General features: G+C 41.6%; 1 protein-coding gene across 4 annotated transcripts in view; it reads left to right on the forward strand.

Annotated features, from left to right (window-relative positions):
- LOC103381858 (thyroid hormone receptor alpha-B) overlaps positions 1-15,859 on the forward strand; it is a 115,670-nt gene that overhangs the window by 45,820 nt on the left and 53,991 nt on the right. The window contains exons 4-5 of one of the 4 annotated variants that reach the window (XM_025057234.1): positions 3,080-3,155; positions 3,331-3,385. The exons of 2 other annotated variants lie outside the window; for them this stretch is intronic. The gene's annotated coding sequence lies outside the window, so the exon portion shown is untranslated. The remainder of the gene's footprint in view (positions 1-3,079; positions 3,156-3,330; positions 3,386-15,859) is intronic. One more of the 4 variants, XM_025057235.1, reaches the window with a different exon arrangement.

A 15,859-nucleotide genomic window follows, 5' to 3' on the forward strand; every position in this document is an offset into this window, starting at 1 on the left:
TAATGGCGTTCACTGGCTGGAGATAATAAAGAGAATAATCCACTGACGTTGAATTTGATGGTGGATTTATCCATTCAACATCAGAACATCTAGTGATTTTCTTTTTTTTTTTCATCAATACCAATTATTTAAAAATATACTCAGGCCTTTTTAATGTATGCCTTTCTAATCCTTTACATGATACACGACGGAAACATGGGTACGTCTCATGCCAGTTACAGGAGGTAGCAGAGAACCTAGCTCAGTTAGCACATGCATAGAGCTAAGCGTGATGAATTAGCTGAGCCATGCTTATTAATGGCACAAAACTCATTAAAAAACTTGTCATAAAAACAGAAATGAGAATAACCTTGTGACCGTCAGATGGAAAATCCAATATGTCGATGTAGAGTTTAAGGAAATAGATGTATTTCCATGGTTCCCCAGGAAACCTAAGGAAAAACCCCTTCAAGCCCCCCTCCCCCTCCTGTCTTTCTGCACAGCTGGAGAGACTGGGAAAGTGAATAATTAAGTCTTAATCCTGGCTTAAGTCCCTGCAGCATTAGGGACGTAGCAGAGGTAGGTAATGTGTAGCCAGGCTGTTAGAGCAGATGTCTGGCTTGAACGGTACACATCTGACTGCAGAACAGAAACGGTCACCGGTGCCACAACACTGATCCTGCGTCAGTTCTGATGTCACGATCAAACACACAAAACAGAGCAGCGGGAGCCACAACTGAGCTCTGGGCTGTGAATGATGTGTACATCACCCCCATCAATTTCAAACATCTGTTAATCATAAAGATTCATTCCCATGCTTCACTGGTTGCCATGGTAACTGCTGGCCTGTGTGGATTTTGGGCTATTTTACTTGGTTATCTCTATTCATTCTCCTTATTTATTTTTATCTTACTGCGGTGTACACAGTCTGTGTATATACATACATATATATAGAAATATACATATAGACACATACTGTAGTGTTTCTCCTAGAACACTAGAGGCACTAGATCAACACTACAGGCTGTGACTGCGGCGAGTGACCTTTGCTCCCACTTTCAGGCAGAGCTTTCAACAGAGAGTGGACTCAAACTGGACATTTCCACAATGGAAAGACAGAGTCTAGAGCGTGTTTGATTTAATACTGAAGAGGAGAAAGGAGGTGATTGAGGAGGAGGAGGAGGAGGAGGAGGAGGAGGAGTGCTTACATCAACTAGGAAGGAAAATCATCACACCTGGTTGTGGGTATATGTTAGAAGGTGTGTTTAAGCCAGTCTTTCAGCAGAAGAATTAGGTCAGCGGGTGCAGATGTTAGCCTCACACTCAGAGGTTCACCGGTTGATGTTGCGTGTGTTTCTGTGGCTCAGCAATGTGGTGTGTGTCTGTGTACAGTTCTTGGTGTCCACGTCAGTGTTGTGCGTCCCAAGTAGAGGTGTTAGTTGGAGGGGGAATCAAGCCTCCCATCACCGGGGCTACAGGCAGGCATTCTAAACACATCATAAATCTCACCTGGTGCTATGGGAATAGCTGCTGCACCACACACACACGCATAGACATATGTCCAATATGCGTATATTTGTGTGTGTGTGTGTGTGTTTTTATAGTGTGTGTGTAATTGCACACAGGCAGTAAAGAGGGGCTGTGAAGCAGACACATCTGTGGCAGGAGTGAAATGAGAAAAATAGTGTGATGTATAATCTGTCCGTCAACAGTCTCAGTGGGAACAGAGCCGCTCTTATTGAAAATCATTTCTGTGTGAACAAACAGGAATGGCGTGTTTTGTCAACCTGCTTCACTTCTTCAGACATCAAACTGACGTTGGCGCAAACAAAGAAAAGGTGATGTGAATCCATGAAGTCCAAACCAGTGACATGATAAACTATAAATAACGATAAGTCCATGTTATGTTAAAATATTCATATTTAATGTAACAACAATTGTGTTCGTGCAATTTGTTTTTCACTCAATTCATCAAGCAGGCCAAATTGATCACCCTGGCAGGCCAGTTCTGGCCCACGGGCCGTATGTTTGTCTCCCCTGATTTTCTTGGTTAATTTTGACAGCAGTTTAGTCCAGTTCCCTGTTATGCATTTTTTTCAACTCATTAGAAGAGTTACAATAATTGAAAATACTCTATGTTAGGTTAATTTGAGAAGGCCTTGGACACTGCTCCTCATAGAGCGAGTGAAGCAAGTGTGTACATTAGACACAAGTCAAGGTATTGCTAAATATGTTAAAAGTTAAAAATGCAAAAATACCCGATGATGATGAAAACAGCTCACAGACAGGTGAGGCAGGGAGAAAAGTCCTTCAGATGATGACTTTCTTAGATTAAACATTAGTTATAGACAATTCTATAGAATTCTGTAGAAAGTTCTGTAAAGAATTTGTTTTTTCATGTGACCTATTTTTTGTCTTCTTCATAATGGAGGGTGGGGCTTGTTTTTCTATAGAGCCGATGTATGCCAGGAGCAAAACATGTTTTTCCATTTGAGCTGAGAAAATTTACCTTGGCTGCTGGAAAATGACACTTTTTTGTTCCATTCTGCTGAAGTCCTCTCTGGATGCAAGTGTGTGTTTATGTTTTGTCACTGACAATGAGAAGAAAAAAAAATCACCCAAACAACCCCTTCAGTGTCTGACTGTGAATAACTGACATAGCTGCAGTCAGAAAACAGCAATTACAGACATGGGACATGATGACTCTTGTGGTGTTATCAGCACTGTTGGGTTGCTGGACGTGTGCATATGTCTGTGTTTGCGCGAGTGTGTGTGTGTGTGCGTTGCCCTTGTTGAACCACTCTGTAGGAAGGATTGCACTTTGTATACATTTCCTGCTCTCGTGTACTGTAGTGTTGACACGCTCCACAGGTGGTGATGTGCACGTGTCCCCTATTCACTGCGGGCTCCCATGACCTGAACTGTCCTCTGTGCCTCAGGCTGTTAGTCGTGACTATAGGACGTTTTTTTGGGCTCAGGATTCTTCAGAAAGACAAGACAGAATGCTTCTGAAACAGTGAATATTTCCTTTGAAGAAACAGTCATTAGATAATTTCTTAACCTGTTTTTCTTTTTCCTCTGGGTTGTTTTTGCACAACAGGTCACCCTGGAACACCTGCTCGGTCTATTTTAACAATCTCATGACTCACGAAACCACTGGCTGCAACTATCTCAAGGTGAGGGTTGAGTGGAATGAGTTGTTTTTGGGAAAAGCGTGACAGGTAGCCGTGTCGGCGGTAAAGGCTGTGCGGGGCTTTCCAGTTTGCCTAAACCCGCTGAAATCTGACAGAAGAGCCGTTTATTAAGGTGAAGACAGCCCACATACCTTCACGTTCTTTATGTTCCCTGCAGGTGACTGCTGATGCCTGCCTGTGTGTTTTCTCAGTGGTGACCCAGTCAGTCCGGGGTAAGAGATTAGCTCTCACCTTCTTCACCTGTCACGCATGCTGGAGTGTTGGGCCAAACAAAATAGAAGTGTTCCTGCCACTCTGCTCACTGTGGTCTTTTCACAGACCTGTGGCGGACACACACATGCCTGTGAAGGTTAGCACGGCAACGTTGAGCGGAGGGCTCAGAAATCAAGGGTGGTATCACTACGGATAAAAAAAATGAGCAAAGATAAGATACGTTTTTATCACCATAACGTCGGAGAGCGAGGTCTGTAATCTGGGGGAAAACAATCTAGAAAGTGATAACTGTCAGGGGAAGGAGTCAGAAGTATGAGGAAGATGTTGTAATGTCAGAAGCCATTATTGGAAAACTAATGAAAGAACATGGAATGAATAAAAGGAGATGAGGTTATGATGGAAACTAAGGTCAAGTGAAGTTGTTTTAGATCATTGTCAAGCATTAGATACAGAAGGTCGAAATGATGAGATGACAATCGAAAATGACACACACAAGGTTTGAATTAATACTAATACATTTTGATGTGGAACAACAACCAACAACAACCAGCTCCTGCTCCGACCTGAGACTCTCTCCGTATATATACAGCACATACATGCTCTATGCACATGGTTTAAACACAGAGTACAGCCCTAGCTAAATTTAGCCATCACACAAAGGCTCAAACTCACACGGGTTGGCGGACACACACCCCTGAGAATTCTGCATAAACACAGGCATGCAGCAGGGGAGGGGGGGGGGGGGGGGTGAGGGGCAGTGGTCACACATACACAGATGATCACCACTCCAGCCACTTGACTTCTACTCTACGATGTTTCATTTTTTTTCAGTGGGGGCTTTATCAGCCCTGCTAACTAGCTGTCTGATGCCGTCCTGTCCACAGCTCATTGATCAGCAGCTCCCCTGCCGCTCAGGGGCTATTTGGTAACCGCTTGACGGGAATAGTTTCCTGGCAAACAGAGCTGGTTCTGTGTGGTCGATACGCATGTGAGCGATTTTTAAGGCTAACGAGAGATCCAATATTTTAGCACAGAAGACGTCCAGTGTCAAACAGCCACGGCTGACCAGGGCACTTCACTGCTGCTGCTGTTCAGCTGAGTGACTGCGGTTATTTGCGGCTGCCCTGCACAAGTGAGGCCCTCATTTGTGGTTGAAGACCAGACTTCTCCATTTGCCTGCGGCCTTTTGATTTGTGTGTGGGGGTGTGGCCCCCCGTGAGCTGTGTCCCTTCTTTATTGTTGGCTTTTTTTTAGGATCTCCTTGCCTTCGTACTAGCATTAATTAGCAGATATTTTAGTCCCAAGTAAAAGGATCTGGTATGTACAGAGGAGTCATTAGGGCTACATGGACTAGATCAGAAAAATACCTCCACTGCTAATGGCTTGATTCTGTTTTGGTGGGCAGGGAAGTGCTGGCCAGATGTCGTCCCCAAACCAGAAGTTTGAGATTCCTGTTCTGAACCTTCTGCACATTTTTGAATCATAGTTTTAACTTCAGTTTAGTGTCCATCTGGTGGTCTTTCACAGCCCTCGGCCAAATCGTCTTTGGCCTAAATGTGTGTCCTATATGTTGATGTAAGTAAGTAAAAATAAGTCAAACCCTGACATTTTTTCAACCAACCAACTTCCTCTAGCAGCTTTCTGAACAAAAGTAATTACTAAGACATTAATGGGAGGAGCCGATCCTAGAGAGGGGCCAGGGTTGTTTATGGATAATTGTTGCTAATGTTAGTTCTGCCTAATGATGTCACCACCAAGCCTCAGACCTGCCCACCAACCCATACGTTACGTTATTCTTGTTGCTCTTTCCCATAGCTGCTCAGATTCCTTGCTGTTAATTTATCAATCTTGGTTTTTCCTTTTTTTTCTCCAAAACCGTATTTTCAGGTCAAAGGCTGCTGCTGTCAGCAGAATTGTCTCCTGGTGCCTTTAAGTGAGATAATGAACTTGTTCCCACGTCTCCTGCCGTGCTGGTGTCAAGTGGACTGACTCATCCACATCCTCTCCCACTTTGACTTGTCTCCCCCCTTCTCACTTGCCATCCGTCATCACACTCAGGTCACGCACAGAAACACAAGTGACGCTGTTCAGAATCGGCACAGTCGCAGCTTTTAAGAATGCATGAGAGAACAAATATAATGTTGGGAAGCATTTGAGGTAAAAGCACAGGGAAATCTTTCTTCTGCTGCCAAATCATGGAACATTCCCTTCTCCTCCTGTAAGGCCACAGACCCAACACATTTCCTTTTTTCATGCTGTCAACACATATTTTCTCCTCCACTTAAACACTTTTTCATCTGGTCCTGGCCACCGCTGACAACATTGGAGCGCATACAGTCTGGGTATTTACTCTTTTTAAAACTACGTATGGAGGCGAAGTGCCGCCTTGGCTTTGTCCCCTCTACCAGCTCATAAATGTCATTAAAAGGAAGTGGGATGTGGAAGCTTTGGGATGTAAACATGTTTGGACTACTTTTATCCGACACAGTGGGCTGCAGATCCGCTCCGTCTTTTAAAAGTCCGGCTTGGGGTCTCAAAGGTAGCAATTGATGACTAATTTGAAAACCAAGCATGTTTCTAACCTTATTTGTCAGTAAATTTCCATTCATGCATCCACTCAAATGGAAAAATTCTAAAATAGTTGGAGCTGTTTGCTAGTACAACTAAAATTGAACCTAAAACTTTCTAACAGCTAGTGTGGGGAGCTTGGACAACAGCTAGCTTCACTGCCGCCACATTGCTACACTCCCATGCTATTTTATTAGTTATATTCAGGTGCCTGCAAGGCCACAGACACATTCTAACAATTTCATGCAGAGTGTGAGAACCAGCACCTCCAGTAATTTTTCATTCAGCAGCAGATGGTTATATAAGGGCCGCACACCTCATTTGCTCAGTGGGTGATTTTCCTGACAGATCCTCCTTCCTGACAGCTCATTCACAAAGTGACCGAGGGCTAACTGACACAGTGGAACTGGGTCATCGTCACCACAGACACACTGGCACCTGGCAGAAAGTAAAACCTCAGTTTATACAGGCCGTAGTCAAGATGAGTCGCCGAATTTTTGTGATAAATAATAGTCAGTGGGTTGGGGAAAAAAAGAAACACACCTTAGTTTAACATCTGCCCAACAGTTTTTAACATGGAGAGGAAGTCTAAATGTTTTAGGATAAACAAAAGAAAATCCAAAGCCTTTCATTTTTGCTGTCTCCATGAAAGACTTTTTTTTTTTCAATTCTGGGAAATATATTTCCTCAACATCTCAGGACAGAAATCCAGTTTCTTTTAAGTGTGTTTTAAGTACACCGTGTTCCAAACAGGGAAGAAATGGCTCAACCTTTGGTAAAATATACTGTAATAATAAAACGTGTCACAGCTGTTTGAGAAATTAATGTGACATGACTACACATGTCTTCAGAAACCCAACGTCTGTCTTAGAACTTTTTTACTCTAAAATGATTTCTTTAAACACTTTTGAATTTTGTAGTGGTAACCAGAGGTGGGTAGAGTAGCCAGACATTGTACTTAAATAAAAGTACTGTTACTTCAGAATAGTATTACTCAAGTGGAAGTAAAAAGTAGTCATCCAAATAATTACTTGAGTAAGAGTAAAAAAGTACATGGTGAAAAAACTACTCAAATACTGAGTAACTGTTGAGTAATGTTTATGTTTTAGATATATTTTTTAACGTGCATTCAATCACATAAACAATATTACAGAGGAGAGTTTATCCCATCAACAAAATAATAAAACAAATTAATTAAATACCTTAAAATAAAATAATCTTTAGGTAAGTTAAAGTTCTTCAATGAAAAGTTAAAATCAATTAAATAAAAAGAGCACATAAAGAATTAAATATTTACAAAATAACCTAAATTACAGCACAAGTAACAAAAACACCTCTGGACACTGTGGATAAAAACACGTATTTGAGGCTACAAGCAGATCGAGCTCAGCTCTGAGCACTCATGTAACAGGGACAAAACTAACAGGACAAACATTTCGCCTATCCACAGCAAAAAGAAAAAAAAAAAAAGATTTGTAGGTCAAACTTACCGCAACATGTTTCCTCAGGTTGGACGATGAGCTTTTGAAATCTGAAATATCTGTCTGTTTGGGCCAAAATAAAAGTAGAAATACTGGATCATGGAACTATAAAGAATAGAGAATATAGCTAAAGCCTTATCCAGTATCTCTGTAAGGAGTAATGAGCTCAGTATAGCCTAATGTAGCGGAGTAAAAGTACTGTTTTTTCTTCATAAATCTACTCCGGTAAAAGTAAAAAGTATAGTGATTTAAAACTACTCCTAGAAGTATTTTTATTTTGAAAAACCTACTCAAGTAAATGTAACGGTATTTCCCGTTGGTGTAATTCGTTACTACCCACCTCTGGTGGTAACCCATAAACAAAATAAAAATAAATAAATTCAAAGATGATACAAATGTTTGGCGCTGTGAACTGGTTCAGGAGGCGGTGTTTAACAGCACATTTCAAACAGAACACTGGTAGAAACCATGACTTCAGGGTTGAGGCTGATTAAGTGTTACATCAAATATCTCCCAGCTTTTATTTAAAAGTCTGCAAAGACAACAAACCCTGTGATGACACTACAGCCTGCTCGCCTCCTCTGTTTAACGTGATTACTAGGTGTTTACCGTAGCTAACAGCTATAGCCCAGAGTTGTGCAACGAACATTTTTAGACTTTCATTTGGTTTTACACTCAAATATCTACGTGGCACCTGCCAACCTCAGCCTCAGTTTGCACTTAGAGCTAATTAATCAATCGTTCCATTCATATGAGTAAATTGCTCTTCAGCATCAGGGCTTTTGAAAGTCTCATGTCAGTCATCTTCTGACTCACAGCTGCCATTATCTCCTAGCGTCCATCTCTGGTTTTCACCTTCCCTGCGCACATTACTCCGTAACTCTTTTCTCCCCATCCCTCCACAGTGCTCGTCCTCCTTTCTCCCATTCTCTCTCTCCATTCCCTCCGCCAGTGTTGCAGACAGAGTGAGACATGTTTTCTCTCAGCTGATTATCATAATCGATAATGGCCCTGTCTCTGCGTTATCCATTTTGCTGCTTTCTGCGGTGTTGCCTCCTATAGGCTTCCCCTATGCATTTCCACCTCTACAGCAGAGCCTGCTCGGAAAGATTAGGGGTCATTACCTGGCAGTGGGCTGTGAAGTTTTGCTCGGTGCATTATAGCCTTAAACTTTAACCTACATCCCATTACTGCACTGCACAGAGACAACAAACCACCTGAGCTAATGGCATAGCTTCTCTCTCTGTTGGATTCCTAACCACAGGCAGTTGGATGAGTACAGTCAGATGCCAACACGCCAAGAAATACATTTAATACCATTTTTATAATCTTAATCTAAATATAGTCATAATCCTTTCTTCAGGCTGGTCCATCTGTGTTGTATATGCTTCATTGTTGTTGGATTCAACTCCATGGTTTTTGGTGCTGCTGGCCCAGAGCTGGAAATCCCCCTATAAGTGATGCTATAGTTCCTTCCTCATGTAAAACTGCAGTTTTGAATTACTTTAATTGAATGTCAGCACTCCTGACTGACAGCTCAGCACAAAGAGCTGGATCACATCTTCAGACCGCACTGTTTGGTTTCAAATATTGAAGCAGAAATATTGACTGTGGCCCTTTTCTCTCCCCTCTCTGTCCACAGGCGTTTGTCATTCAATCTCGCTTCCACGGTCATACATCTGCAGCAAGTCAATGAAAAGCCAGTTTAAGGTGGTTGGAGAAATGTCCTACGTAATCACCTTAGAGGAGAGACAATAGGACAAACTATTGACCTGCAGAAATGAAATGCATTGCGTTTCATTTCCTGCCATTGTGTTCCCGAGAAATCATACATCATTGATCTGCTCCTCCAGACTGCTTGTCACTTCACTGTGCATCAACAGCACACAGTGTTTTGCTGGAGGAGAGCCTGTCAGTGGAGTAACAGCAGACTAAAAACACACTGTGTAGGTGTGAGCAAAGTGTTTTGACACAGCCATTCATTCCTGGCAAATGCTCTCGGTGGCACAGTCCAGGCCTGACGTTTGCTCTCCTACTGCTGTGTGTATTTCTTATGTCTGAGCGGGAATATGTGTGTGTGTGTGAGTATCTGTGTGTGTGTGTGTGGTGTGTGGGGGTGTAGAGATGCAAACCTCTAATTGCCTAGTCAGAAAAGCCAGGAACTAGTGCCAGGAGCCTCGGTGAGCATTGCACCGTGGGTGTGTCGGGGGTATGTACTGCACTCAGCCAATGGGCACGCACCTCGGTCAGGAAGTTGTGGTTTTGAACACGTGGTATGGTGGCAACAAGGGAGCTGAAAGGATATCAAACAGCTGCGTAGCGCCAGAGTGCTGCGTCTGCACTTCATTTTTTATGTGCACAGATGCTATCACATAACAGCAGGCTCGTATTGCACCAAATATGAGATAATAGATGTGCAACAAAATAGCTGGGGAAAGACTAAACAAAAATAAACAGTGGAGTACAAGGACTGATGCAAAGAAGAATAAAAATACAGCAGATCTTTGTTTGTACACCTCCACATGTGGTGGGCTCTGTCTCCCCGCTCTATTCTAAAGAAAGCTGTTGGACCAGCGGAGAATAAAGGCGAGGTCCCAAAAGGCATGGAGAGCCACCCAGGATCCTCAGTTGTCCCCCCAGAGAAGATTCACTGACAAAAGCCATTATTTTCTTGTCCAAATCACATCACACTAAGTTCCATTTTTCACTGCAAGTGCTGCACAGTGTAGAATGTGCATGATGTGGTAATAGTATATGAAAAGGGATTACAAAACAGCAGGATTGTTGTGGACCGTCGCACAATGTCAGCGTGCGGACATGATATCTCGATCTTGTGATAGAATTTCAGGACAAATTTTAGTAAAAATGAATGAAGAACGCCGCCACAGTCCTCAGGGAGAAACAGACACTATTGTGCTGTCACTTAGAAAAATACAGATTATATATTTCAGCATAATTGGTAAACTTTTTCTTGCGTCATTACAAAAAGTGTAACACAATTCTCTTTAGTCTACCTGATTTACTAACAACTATCATCTGACATCTGCCTCGAGCTTCACACAAAAAACTGCTGCTGCTGTTCCTCTGTGTGCAGGAGATGTAAAATCATTTTAATATTACATATGAACGCTTGAATAGTAATAAACAAAGAGTTAGTATTTGTTTCAACACTGCTTATTGAATGTCTGGCACTTGAAGTACACATAATCAACAATATAATTAGTGAAGTTTTGAGCGAAACTCATTTTCTGCTTAATCATTCTTTGTCAATGTCTGTAGAGTATGTGAAGTATGTGCATGAAGTTCTTTGGGAACAGTACATGAATACTTTGGATTTACTTCAGTTGAAAATGCTTTGGATTTTTTTCTTTGAGATAAATGACTTGATCTTCTTACCGCATACTTACATACATACATGCATTAGCAGAACAGAAGTATTTACAGCGGTGTACTTAATACCTCGACCTGCTAGACTCGTCAGTGCTGAATTAATTTCACTTGCAGTTAAGGGTGGGAATGGCCAGAGGCGGCTGAGGAGACTGTGTGAACCACAGAACGCTGTCTCTCCATTCCTCAGGTCTAGGTTGTGAAGCTTTCCCTAAACTGTGTCTGTGTGAGAGGATGACTGCAGGACCGGAGGTTTAGGTTTAGGTTTTCATTGACCTCTACACTAGATCTGAGCCAAGAGAAAAGGAAAAGGAGGCAGAGGATTTCCTCTTCAACACAGCTGTGAAGCTGTGGATTTCCTCTTCAACACAGCTGTGAAGCGTGCGTCAGAAGTATGTGATTTGAAGAGCACTGACCAGAGAATACAGTCTGTAGGAACAAATGGGGACCACTGAGATGTTTTGGCCTGGTTTTTGTTCAAAGAGTTGTCCTTAACAATACTGTGTTTCATTAACCTTCTAATTTATATAGCGTTGAGGTTGCATTCAAGTCTGGTTAAAATTGTTGAAAAACATGGTGGATGACTCAGAAATAATGTGATAATTTGATACAAAAACTTGTTTTTATCACAAACAAAAATCACTAATTGAAATGAGTAGCCGTCCTGTCTGTTTCTGCGGTCTCTTTCAGACGTAACTGGGTAATATACAAAAGCAAATGAAAACCTCCAAACTTTTGAATTATGATAAAAAAAACAGTGACACTGACTATAAAAGAACATTTTCTTTATATATATATATATATATATATATATATATGCCCTTCTCCACCCCCAATTGTAGTTACTGTATTATTCACACAGACCCTGTTCCTGTATAGGGGTTTGTCAGTTGCTGCACTGGAGTCAGTTACTGTATAATGAAGGAGGGAGTGTGAAAAGTTTACTGAACAACAGACAAAAAAGAAAAGCTAAGAGAAGGGGCGGCAGCCGGTGCTCCTGGAGCAAAGAGAGAAAAGGGCTTTTTTATTAGATCAGATCTGGAGTTTATGCTCTTTGTGTCAGCACAAAGGCTGGTTTTCTCTGGAGAAGCTCACTGCCCGGCATTTCCTGCTCTGGGATGGCCCTGTCCAGATTAGAGGAAATTGATTTAATGGCTGTAGTTTAATGGCTCTGAGGGTTCCATCCAGTGTGGTTGATCTCGTGTTTTTTATTTGCTGCCTTTTTTGCCTCCTCAAAGGACAACGGTCTTCAGATATTCTTTTATATATGTTTCATGGCAGGTATTAAACAGAGACGGGCCTGGGTGGATATGCAAGCGTTTGTTTAGACTTCAGGCTACGAGTGCTGTAAAAGGTCTGTACGGCAGGCAGGTCTTTTAGTTTAATAAAGAAACAGAGCTGAGATCAATATCAGCACTAAACCAGGCCCTGCAGCCTGGAGGCCCAGCAAGGCATTTCATTAACTCGGTGTCAGTGGTAACAAGTGCCAGTTGAACATCAATGCAGGTTTGATTCATCAACTCATGTGTCAAACTTAGCCTTGCTCTACAGCACATACTGTAATAAGCCAGTTTTAAAGCAATAACTTGTGTTCTCAAACCACATCTTCCAGTCTGTGCTGTAGGATCATGTAGAACTGCAGAGTTGTGCAGAAATATACCAAACACCCTGCTGATCACGACGCCAGCGGCTCTGGATAAAAACCCATCATTTAAGGAGAGGGGAATGTAGAATACAAATGTGCTGAATTCAAACCGCCTGCTATTTGACATTTTACTGGTCTACTTATTGAATTTCTTTTTTCCGTCCATAAATGGGGACTATATGAATGCAGATTTTGTACCGCTTGTTATGTAAATGGGGGTGGGGGGGCATTACACACTCGGGTATGGTATTGTTCTTGTGGTTTCCCCGCGTCCAGAGGAACAAAGGTTGTTTTGTGGAGCCAGTAAGTCATGCTGTTTTCAATGTACAGTCTGAAATTAGGAGATAAACAATTATCTGGCAGAGAGCAGTGATCTAAACTCACGCAGCATGGCTCTAAGTCCTGACACATGGACAGGTTCTGGGAGGCTGTTTACCTGTGACCTGAGGAAGGGCCATGTGGAGCACTCAGTTAGATAGGGTCCCAGCTCACTGTTGAGCTGAGCATCACATAACTAAAGGCTGTCAGACTGGTTGGTTTAAAGTCGAAGGCTTTGTGAGGACAAAGAAGAAAATTATACATTTTGGGTGAAAAAGTTAATGTTGACAGTTGCAGCTACATGCCTTTTCTTCTGTCTGCATGGTGTCTACAACTCCAACGATTTGTTTTGCCAATAAAAAAACAATTAACGAAACAAAAAATAGATAAGGTAGCTCAGCCAAAATGAGTTAGAGCATTGTTACCCAAAGACTGGGTCACAAGAGATTTTTTTTTTTGGGGGGGGGGGGGGGGGGGGTCGTCTCGCATCATGTTTCCCAGCAGTTTGCAAATAATGTCTATTGACCTGTGTCGCGAAGGTTTGTGTCTTTTAAAATGGGTCCCAAGAAAAAAAGTTTGGGAAACACTGAGTTAAAGCAGCTTAAGTGTAGTGTGGTTAGAGAGAGAGAGAACATTTGCTCCAGATCACCTAAATAGTAATAATAAAAAAAGTAATAAGGAGAAATAACTTATAGTTACAGTAAGTGTATGTAATGGTTTAAATTAGCCGAAAAATAACCAAAAAAACAAAAAAAAAACAAAAAAACAACAATATAACCTCAAGATCAGTTAAAGTTAATCTCAAATGACCTAAGTTGTTACATACGTTTTGCTACATTTGTCTTTTGCTCATTTTAGAGTTGTAATATGAGTACAACCAAATAACAATGTTAAATAAAATGCTGATGGTTTGACACAATATGACTTCAGTTAGCTACATTAGCACAGTCAATTCAAACGGACCAAAAGCTAGTTCAGCTAGAACTCAAATACTTTGAAGGTGGCCAACAGCTTTAGGTTGAACCAGATAATATCTCAGCGGTACTGGGAAATTCCAGGAAAGGAAAGCTTTAAATTGCTTCAAAAATATCTTCGTTTGACCTGGGAACGAACACACGAACCCATCATGACATCATGCCTTTAAAATGAATGGAAAATGACTGCCCTAACACATGACAATGTACAGAACAGTTTCTTGTTGATCTTCAGGTGGTTTACATTTTGCACATGCATATGTTCATGATCATTCACCATGCTAGCACACATCATAGTATAAACAAATTCATGTGTACCCAGAAACATGTGCAAATGAACCACTAATGGCCTGAACATGTAATTTAATTTCCCAAGGATGTTTTTTTCCTGCTAAATTTTCTTTAACAGTTTTAGGATGTCACACAAACATGCAAACAGTTAAAGAAAGCCATGCTTAATTTGGCGTATTCACCACCTTACTGCCGTGAACAGCATGTTTTAAATAATCAAAAATAAAAAAAAAATCAAAAATTCATAAGTGGCGTTTTGCTGACCAATATTCCCACGTATTCCCTGGTGGTGACTGTCCACCTCCCAGATCAGCCAGTCTGTGAGTTAATAAAATGATAACCCTGGGGTTTTGAATAATGAGTGTGGTAATTATATAGCCACGTACAATGTGATTAGCTGCGGTGCTCGGAGTTCGGTCAGGGGACACAGGCGTGTTTCCTCCACCGGTGCTGAGGGGCCGTTAACAAAGTGGGGAAGCAGGATGGCTCCAGTCCTCCTTCCCCCAGTCCCCTCAGGTCCCATGTTGTTTTAATGTTTCCCATCTGATGCCGACCATGCGTATCTAGCTCTGTTAGTTAGCAGTGCAGAGAGGCCGTAGCGCAGCCAGTCTGTCTGCTGTGTTACCGCGCATGATGATGGTATAGGATGTGTGTGTGAGTGTGACAGATGAGGAGGATGCGGTGTGGTATCTGGGTTATCCGTGCAGTCAGTGTGTAGGTGCAGAGCAGCCTTGATTATGACTCACTAATCTGACTCATTCTCTTGTTTTTCCAGGATTGATGATGCTGGGATGAATATTTAGCTGCGCTAATCCTTTTGTCTTAATGTTTCGAACTCAACACAATGAGATGTCACTTCTGTACTGTAGGTAGATGAGTCCAGTTTTGGTTCTCTCTAGCAGAACCATCCAGACTGTTATAAACATATGGCGCAGGTGCTCATCCCTGACCATGATATAGATTTCCATATTTGGAACTAAACCAAGCAAAGTGAACCAGGCAAATGTGGGTATTTAAGAAGGAAATATTTGAATAGGTTTTTAGTCATCTTAAAACTAAGTTAAAAAAAAGTTGTCTTTATCAAAATCACAGTTTGTCCTACTCACCTGTCTGCATTTCACAGGAGGGGACAATGTCTTCCACTGTTTCAGTCAGTGTCAAACTGCAAGAATCGGCACAACTCTGACTTTTAACATCCCTCAAAATCTTCTTGAAATTTGTATTTGATAGAAAAAAGTTTGGAGTCAAAGGTAAACCTTTTAGGTTTAGGTATTGAAATACAGTATGTGTGTCTGTGAGAAAAATAAACAAAACATTTCAATTTATTTTGCCCATTTAAAAAAAAAGTTCAGCCTTTATGTGTAACTGTGGTTTGTATATATGCATATGGGACACAGTAATACCTAAATTGGATTTGAATTTGTAGGATGTTTACAGTATTTTGGCAGCATCAGTTCTCCTAGATGTATTACAGTTGAGCGGATTCAGATGTGCTTCAATATGTAGGTTGTATGAAGTCACAGTTTACTGAGTTTTTCCATTAAATCACCGGGTTAATACTGGTAATGGCTCACGGCTCAGTGCTCACGCAGCAGAGGCACCAACAGGGTGCTGCCGTCATTATATCAGCTTCTCAAATAATGCAAATATGTTTAAACTCGCCCTAAATAACCTCCCTGTGGGGGCGCTACATTCAGCCAGCAGAAACAACCATGAGATCAAAGACCACACAGTTGTTTTACAGTCCAATTAAAGAGTCATCATAAAATCTCTCGTAAAAAAAAATAAACAAAGAAAATTTGCACATAC

Source organism: Cynoglossus semilaevis, chromosome 8 (genome assembly GCF_000523025.1).
Source record: "Cynoglossus semilaevis isolate Cse_v1.0 chromosome 8, Cse_v1.0, whole genome shotgun sequence".
Classification (NCBI taxonomy): domain Eukaryota; kingdom Metazoa; phylum Chordata; class Actinopteri; order Pleuronectiformes; family Cynoglossidae; genus Cynoglossus; species Cynoglossus semilaevis.